The 6,000-nt window shown below is 55.1% G+C and overlaps 1 protein-coding gene across 2 annotated transcripts in view; it reads left to right on the top strand.

Moving 5' to 3' along the window:
* Positions 1 to 1,961: 1,961 nt before the first annotated feature.
* FLRT2 (fibronectin leucine rich transmembrane protein 2) overlaps positions 1,962 to 6,000 on the top strand; it is a 93,920-nt gene continuing 89,881 nt past the window's right edge. Inside the window, exon 1 of one of the 2 annotated variants that reach the window (XM_010959432.3) lies at positions 1,962 to 2,406. The gene's annotated coding sequence lies outside the window, so the exon portion shown is untranslated. Of the gene's footprint in view, positions 2,407 to 4,916; positions 5,744 to 6,000 lie in introns of those variants that run through there. The other variant, XM_010959431.3, reaches the window with a different exon arrangement.

Raw genomic sequence — 6,000 nt, 5'->3', positions numbered from 1 at the left:
CTTATGTATTAGTGATCGTTTCCCTATGAAAATAAAGTAAACTAATTATCACAGTTTTCTGAGTCTGCAAAATTATTATACTCTGGAGCCCCTGACCCACATTTACTACTCTTTTGCTTCCCCTGGCTCCACCATCACACATTCTAAAGCTGACTCATGGGCCATGTGCTTAAGAAATGTGTTACCGTGATTCTGTTCATACGTTTGCTGTGATACTTTCCATACTTTATTTCCCATGTCCTGATTACAATAATCACACCTGATTACAATTGTCTCTCACAAGGAGCACATCCACATGACAGTCTTCTTTTCACTGAGAAACAACAATAACCTAATATACAAATTCGGTCCATCTGCAACCACCCCCCTCTCCCTTTCTCAGTCTTACTCATTTTCAGGAGCATAAATCAGAAAGTAAAGACTGAACAGGGTTCCATTTTGCCTTTAAACAGAAATGGATTCTTAAAGATGAAATAATTATACTGTTATGTGAGATCAAGGTTTCAAAGGAAGAACCCCGTGTGGATCCTTATGCACACTTATACACACGAAGGTGGATGTTTAAAAGCAGCTAGATGGGTATTTGTCCTAAAATGTGGTCTTCCGTGTTGGTTCTGCAGCCTGAGGAGCTATCCCTATGCTTTGCTGCCACCTTGGCAAACTAGAAGGATTTACAACGGAATTCTGCACCCGGCGGGCTGGAAACAGCGTTCCCATTGACTCGGTGGGCTGGCTTGGCTCAGAGAGGCGTTTGAAATGGCTGTTATGTTGCAGAGAGAAATTAGAACATCAATCCGGTGGAGAAACACATTTTCTCTGTTTAAAATAACTCAGTTTCCGCAAGATTCCGGCGTTACTCTCCGGATGATTTTTAAAGGCTCGGCCTTTCTTTCTTCAGTCCGAAATGGAGACGGAGAAAAAAAGGAATCGGTTGAAGACTTCGGAGTTTGCGCTCTGGGAGACGTTCCGGCTCTTTTGGGTGTGACGGTGACAGCTGAGGCGCTCTGCTGTCCGTTTTCGCTTGTAAAAGCTTCTATTGCGTGTCCATGAGATGACTCGCCGCCTCCAACTCCCGTTAACTTCTTGGGAGTCCCGAGAACTTAGTCGAAGATGTTTACAAAATGCAAAGCATCTGGGTGGCCAAGATGAAGGCTTGTATTTTTTTTTTAATGCTGCCAAAGGAACTGGGTAAATATTGCTGATTAAAATCCAAGCGCTTTAAACTGACCCGCAGCTTTCAATATTGGGACTCAGATATATTTTCCTCATTGTAATTCTTGTTTGTGTTTCTCCTGTTTATTCCATTTTAAGGCACTCTCTCCCTCCGCCCCCACCCCCTCAACCGCACACCTATGTCCCTGTTCTCATCTCAAAAATCCTTCACTACCCCTCACCCCACCCCCCAATCTTCCGGTCTTTTAATCTTATTTGAATATGGTCGTTTGGCTTTTGCAGACACTGGGTGGGAGGCAGCTTTCCTCGCTGTTTCATTTAAATTTGGCCTGAGTGCGTGGGGGCCTTCCACATTTCGTCTCGCACACGCAAAACAGTTAAAAGCTAGAGTTAGAATGAGCGGAGAGTTCTACAACTTCAAAGCACCCGCTAGGAAAGGAAATAATCCGGGGGTCCGAATTGGGGGGTGGGGAGAAAAAGGGAATGAAACCCAACTTCGCTGGCAACGCCAATAAATCTGGTAACTGGAGGCAAAAAATAGATTTCGAGGGCTGGATCTGGTCCGGATGAAAAGCTCGGGCTCCTTCCCCTGCCGGAGTCTGGCGCTGGAAGCCTGCCTCTGGCTTCTTGCCACGCGAGTGCCCCCAGACAGCAACATACCCACTGGAAACGCACGTGAACAAAGCTCTCGCCCCGGGAGCCGCCGCCTGCGGTTTCCTAGTGGATTACAGCTGCTCCGGGGAGTGCAGGGCGCACACAGGGTTAAGTTAGTTCCCTCCCCGGTAGGAGGGAGAGGCGGGGGAGGGGAAAAGCAGCTTACTGTCTCTGGCTGGGTACCTAGTAGTTAGTTGTACGTTCGAAACCTGTCGCCGTCACTTGCGAGTTTGGCATCTGCCACTGTCACCGTAGAGGAACGAGAGTTCGGAGGTAACACCAGTGGCCGCAGTCTCCGCGCCTGGCGCCGCGCGACTCTCGCCCCGGGTGCATCTCTGGCCCTCGGTCCCGCGTGTCAAGGAGCGGCGAAGTGGCAGCTCCGCGCCCGCCGCCGTGTCTACCCAGCCCCAGGACCAGGCTGGCGGTTCTCAACGATGGGCAGGAGGGACCTTGGCGGCGACCCCTAAAATAATACCATGCCCCGGGAGCCCCGTTGCTGCCGAGCCAGCTTCTTCCCTTTCCACCTCCCTGACCCTGTCGGATTCGGATGAGCCCACTGAGAGGAGCCGCGGCCGCCAGGTAAAGGGGCTGAAGTGCCAGGTGGAGTTTCCAGTAACCGCCCGGGAGGCCGCTATGCGAGTATCACGCAGCATCTTTAGGGCGATTATTTTTAAAAACTAGCTGGAGGGTAATGGCTGGGGAGGGATATTTTAAGCTTCATCTTTCATCCAGAGAAAGAATAGACTGCTTAACTCTGATCCAATTTGGGGGAAGTCTATTTGCAGGTCGAGTCTACCTCTTCTGAGTTTTGTAACTGAGCTCAGGGTCAAAACGCAAATTCTCAAGCCCGCTGGAGCATAGATCCTAAATTGGGGTTTCTAGGGCCACTAAGCTTGCCTGAGTCCAGCCTCTCACTTTCCCAGAATGAATGTTAACGTCCACCAGTAACAAACCCCTCGTTCCCTACCCCTGCACCCACTCCATCTGCTCCTAATGTCACCAGAGTTATTATCAAGCCGTTGCGTCTAAAGACACCCCCTTGCCCGCAACCCGAGATCCAATAGTGGCTAAGAAGATGCGAAGGGTACTGGTTCGTTTTTCTTCGAGTTGGGGAAGAGGTTATTTTTCCCACTATCAAGTCTTTCTCCAGCCTTGCTGGTTTTCAGTGGCCTGGCGCTGAGCTCCGCCAGTGTGTCTTACAGGGGCTCCAGCGAGGAGCCCACCAGGCTTCACTGGGATTGCGTTCCCGGCTCCGCGTGCGTGGGATGCGGGGAGGGGGCGGATAAGGCCTCCTGGCACTGAGTGCAGGGGCTAGGCGACAGCGAGGAGCGCGGGGGCAGAGCCTCGCTGGGTGCCACCGCGTCCCAGCCACGGCTTCAAGCCACCTGGAAAGATCCCTCCGCCACGCTGACCAGTCCCGGGCTCGTCCCCGCGCTTTCAGCGCTGGCGCGGCCAGTTCTCATTTGTAATCACACCCAAGATCAAGGTTACCAGTTGAGGTCTGGGCACTTAACCAAAGAAAGGAAGTATTCAGGGAAGAGGGTGACTGGGGAGGGCTGGATCCACACTTGATACCCGGGAAACTCCTGGAGTGCTGGGGCTCCGGCTGGCGGCAGCTGCTAGTGGAGGCGGAGGCCACCGCTGCTGTCGTCGCTCGTGCTTTGCTCCTGGAACCTCCCAGAAAGATGGCACTCACTGTCCTGGTCCAGTTAACTTCCCCAACCTTCCTCCCTCCTCCTTCACAGTGTATTAGTCACATACTGAGTTTGGAGAGAAAAGCGGCTTTGTATCTGTAAGTCGAAGCATTTTCTTAGCCACTTTCTCATAATGCTACAGGAGTAGCAACCCGCGGGTACGACCCCAGGTCGCGTGTGCGCGCGCGCGCGTGTGCCAGCGTGCGTCTCGGGCGTGCGTCTGGGTGGATCCGTGCGTGGTTTGTGCTTGGGAGGCAAATCGGGCGTTTCTCCAAGTCTGCTTAATACGATTTAGGCGCTCAAATACTTGAAAGCGGTAGACAAAACAGGGATGCGAAGGAAATAAAAACAATTGGGAAAGTGGTGCCAAGTGACTCAGACTTTGAGGACGGGGAAATCATCTCGAACCAGTTGTGGCCACCGCCCCTGCCTAACTCACGCCGCGATAGCTGAGCGGATCCCTAGGGAGTTGGTCCCGAGCTAGTCTGAAGCTCACTGATTGCTTCTCGCGTGGTCCCACCGACGGCGCGTCTCAGCGCAGCCCAGCGCTTGGCGCGAACTCGCTCTCCCTCTTCTGTTCAGATGCAGCCTCTCTCCAGACTTGTTAAAACATGACAGCAACTTAACTGGAGGCTGGAGGAGCGGCAAAGAAATGAAAGGAGAAAGCCAGAAGTGTTTTTTTTTCCCCCCGAGAAAGAGACGTGCACATTGGTGTTCTTAGATTACTCTTTAACCTTTGCAAAGAGATTGAGAAGTGGAAATGTTGCTTATATGCAAATCGGGCTTATTTTTCGCTGTCAAACCTGTTTCCTAAAAATCTGTGAGGCTGAATTTGGTTGTTCGTAGTAATCTATGAGGAATGTGAACCACGCTCTTTCCAGCGGCCAGGATGAAGGGAGAAAAATGGGATGTTTAAAATTATATTAAACTGCAGATTATTTTCCCTCTTAAGTTATTTTAAAAAAGATCCAGGATCAGGGAACTAGTGATGGGGTGGGGGGAGTAAATCACCAAGGTTGCCTGCATTTGAAATAACGCCATCTTGGTTGAGAGACTTGTTATATTTTACCCTCTAATCTCACGTTTCAATCGTTTCTCAGTGTCTCTAACTTATAAGTACCACCCCGGGCGAGCAGGGGGAAATCAACTTTCTGCGCTCAGACGGTGGCACTAATCCTTCAGAGTTGGGGGTGGGATGGTGCAGGCGGGCACGGTCAGGGCGGCATTTGCAGTGTGAGCCCCGGCGCTCGCTTTGCAACTCTCTTCAGGGAGGACAGGGTTAAAAGCCGAGTCTGACTTTGCCTCTTGGAAAGCTTTGGGTTGCAGCCGCGCCTCCCAAGCATTCTTTAAACCAGAAATGTGGGAGGGACTCCGAGAGGGAGGGAGTAAGCGACGGAGGGAGAGAAAGAGGACTCGAGGAGGGGAGCGCGCCAGAGCGCGAGGGACGGAGGCAGAGGAGGAGCGCGGGAGCGGCGGAGGCGATCCCGCGAATTCATTACTGTAAACATCTCCCGGGGGTGTCAGGAGGGGTGGGGGTGGGAGCCGCGGCGCCTACATTAGCTGGGCCGGGTCAGATCCAGGCAGCAGTAAGGTCGGAGCAGCCTCCGGACCCACGCCGGGCCGGCGCAGCGCTTAGAGCGAGCCCCGCGCCCGCCCCCGCGCACCCCACGCAGCGCCCCACTCCGGGCTCCGCGCGATCCGCGCACGGGCGTCGGCTCTCCGGCCGCCCCACGGGGGTCCTCCGTCTCCAAGGAGCCCCGGCGCTGCGGGGCCGCGTTCCGCCGCCTTCCCCGCTCTCCCGCCTTCTTTCAGGACTCGTGGGCTCGGCCGAGGCGGAGAAGGGGAGGCAGAGGAGGAGAGGAGGCGGGGGCCTCGGCGGCCGGAGCCGAGAGAAAGTGGCATGCCCCAGCCCTGGAGGCGGAGGTGGCGGAGGACGGGGGAAGACGATGCCGCGGCTCCGTAGGGTAGGAAGGCGAGAGCGAGCTAGGCGAGCGGGGCGCCCGGGCGCCGGCCGGCTGCGGGGAGGCGCGCGCCGCTCTGAGGCTCCGGCCTCCGCACCCCCGCGCCCCGACGCTGCGGGCGACAGGGCCGGGCTCCGGCAGCCACCTCCGTCGCCGCCGCCACCACCCGGAGGACCTAGCAAAAGTTTGGATCTGGGGGAGGACGCGGCGCTGAGCGGGATTACCACCAGAGCTTGGAGGAGACCTCGAGAACCTTTGCAGGTAACGCACACCCCCAACCTCTCCTTCCTGGCCCCTCCACTGGGCTCCAGCTCCCTCCCAGCGCGTTTCCTGACGCTCGCCAGATCTGGCTGTGAAAGTAGGAGGGAGGCGAAGTTCAAGATCCCGGGGCTGGGCACCTAGAATGGGGAGAGCTACAGGAACGGGGTCCGAGGCGCTTCTCTGCGCCGGGTGGGCAGCTGTGCGGGGAGGCGAATCTCCCCCGGGAATGGATGAGAACCCTCGGCCCCAGCTGGTAC

This window comes from Camelus bactrianus, chromosome 6 (genome assembly GCF_048773025.1).
Source record: "Camelus bactrianus isolate YW-2024 breed Bactrian camel chromosome 6, ASM4877302v1, whole genome shotgun sequence".
NCBI classification, from domain to species: domain Eukaryota; kingdom Metazoa; phylum Chordata; class Mammalia; order Artiodactyla; family Camelidae; genus Camelus; species Camelus bactrianus.
Note: the sequence above shows the minus strand (reverse complement) of the source record. Positions and strands in the feature narration are given on the sequence as shown.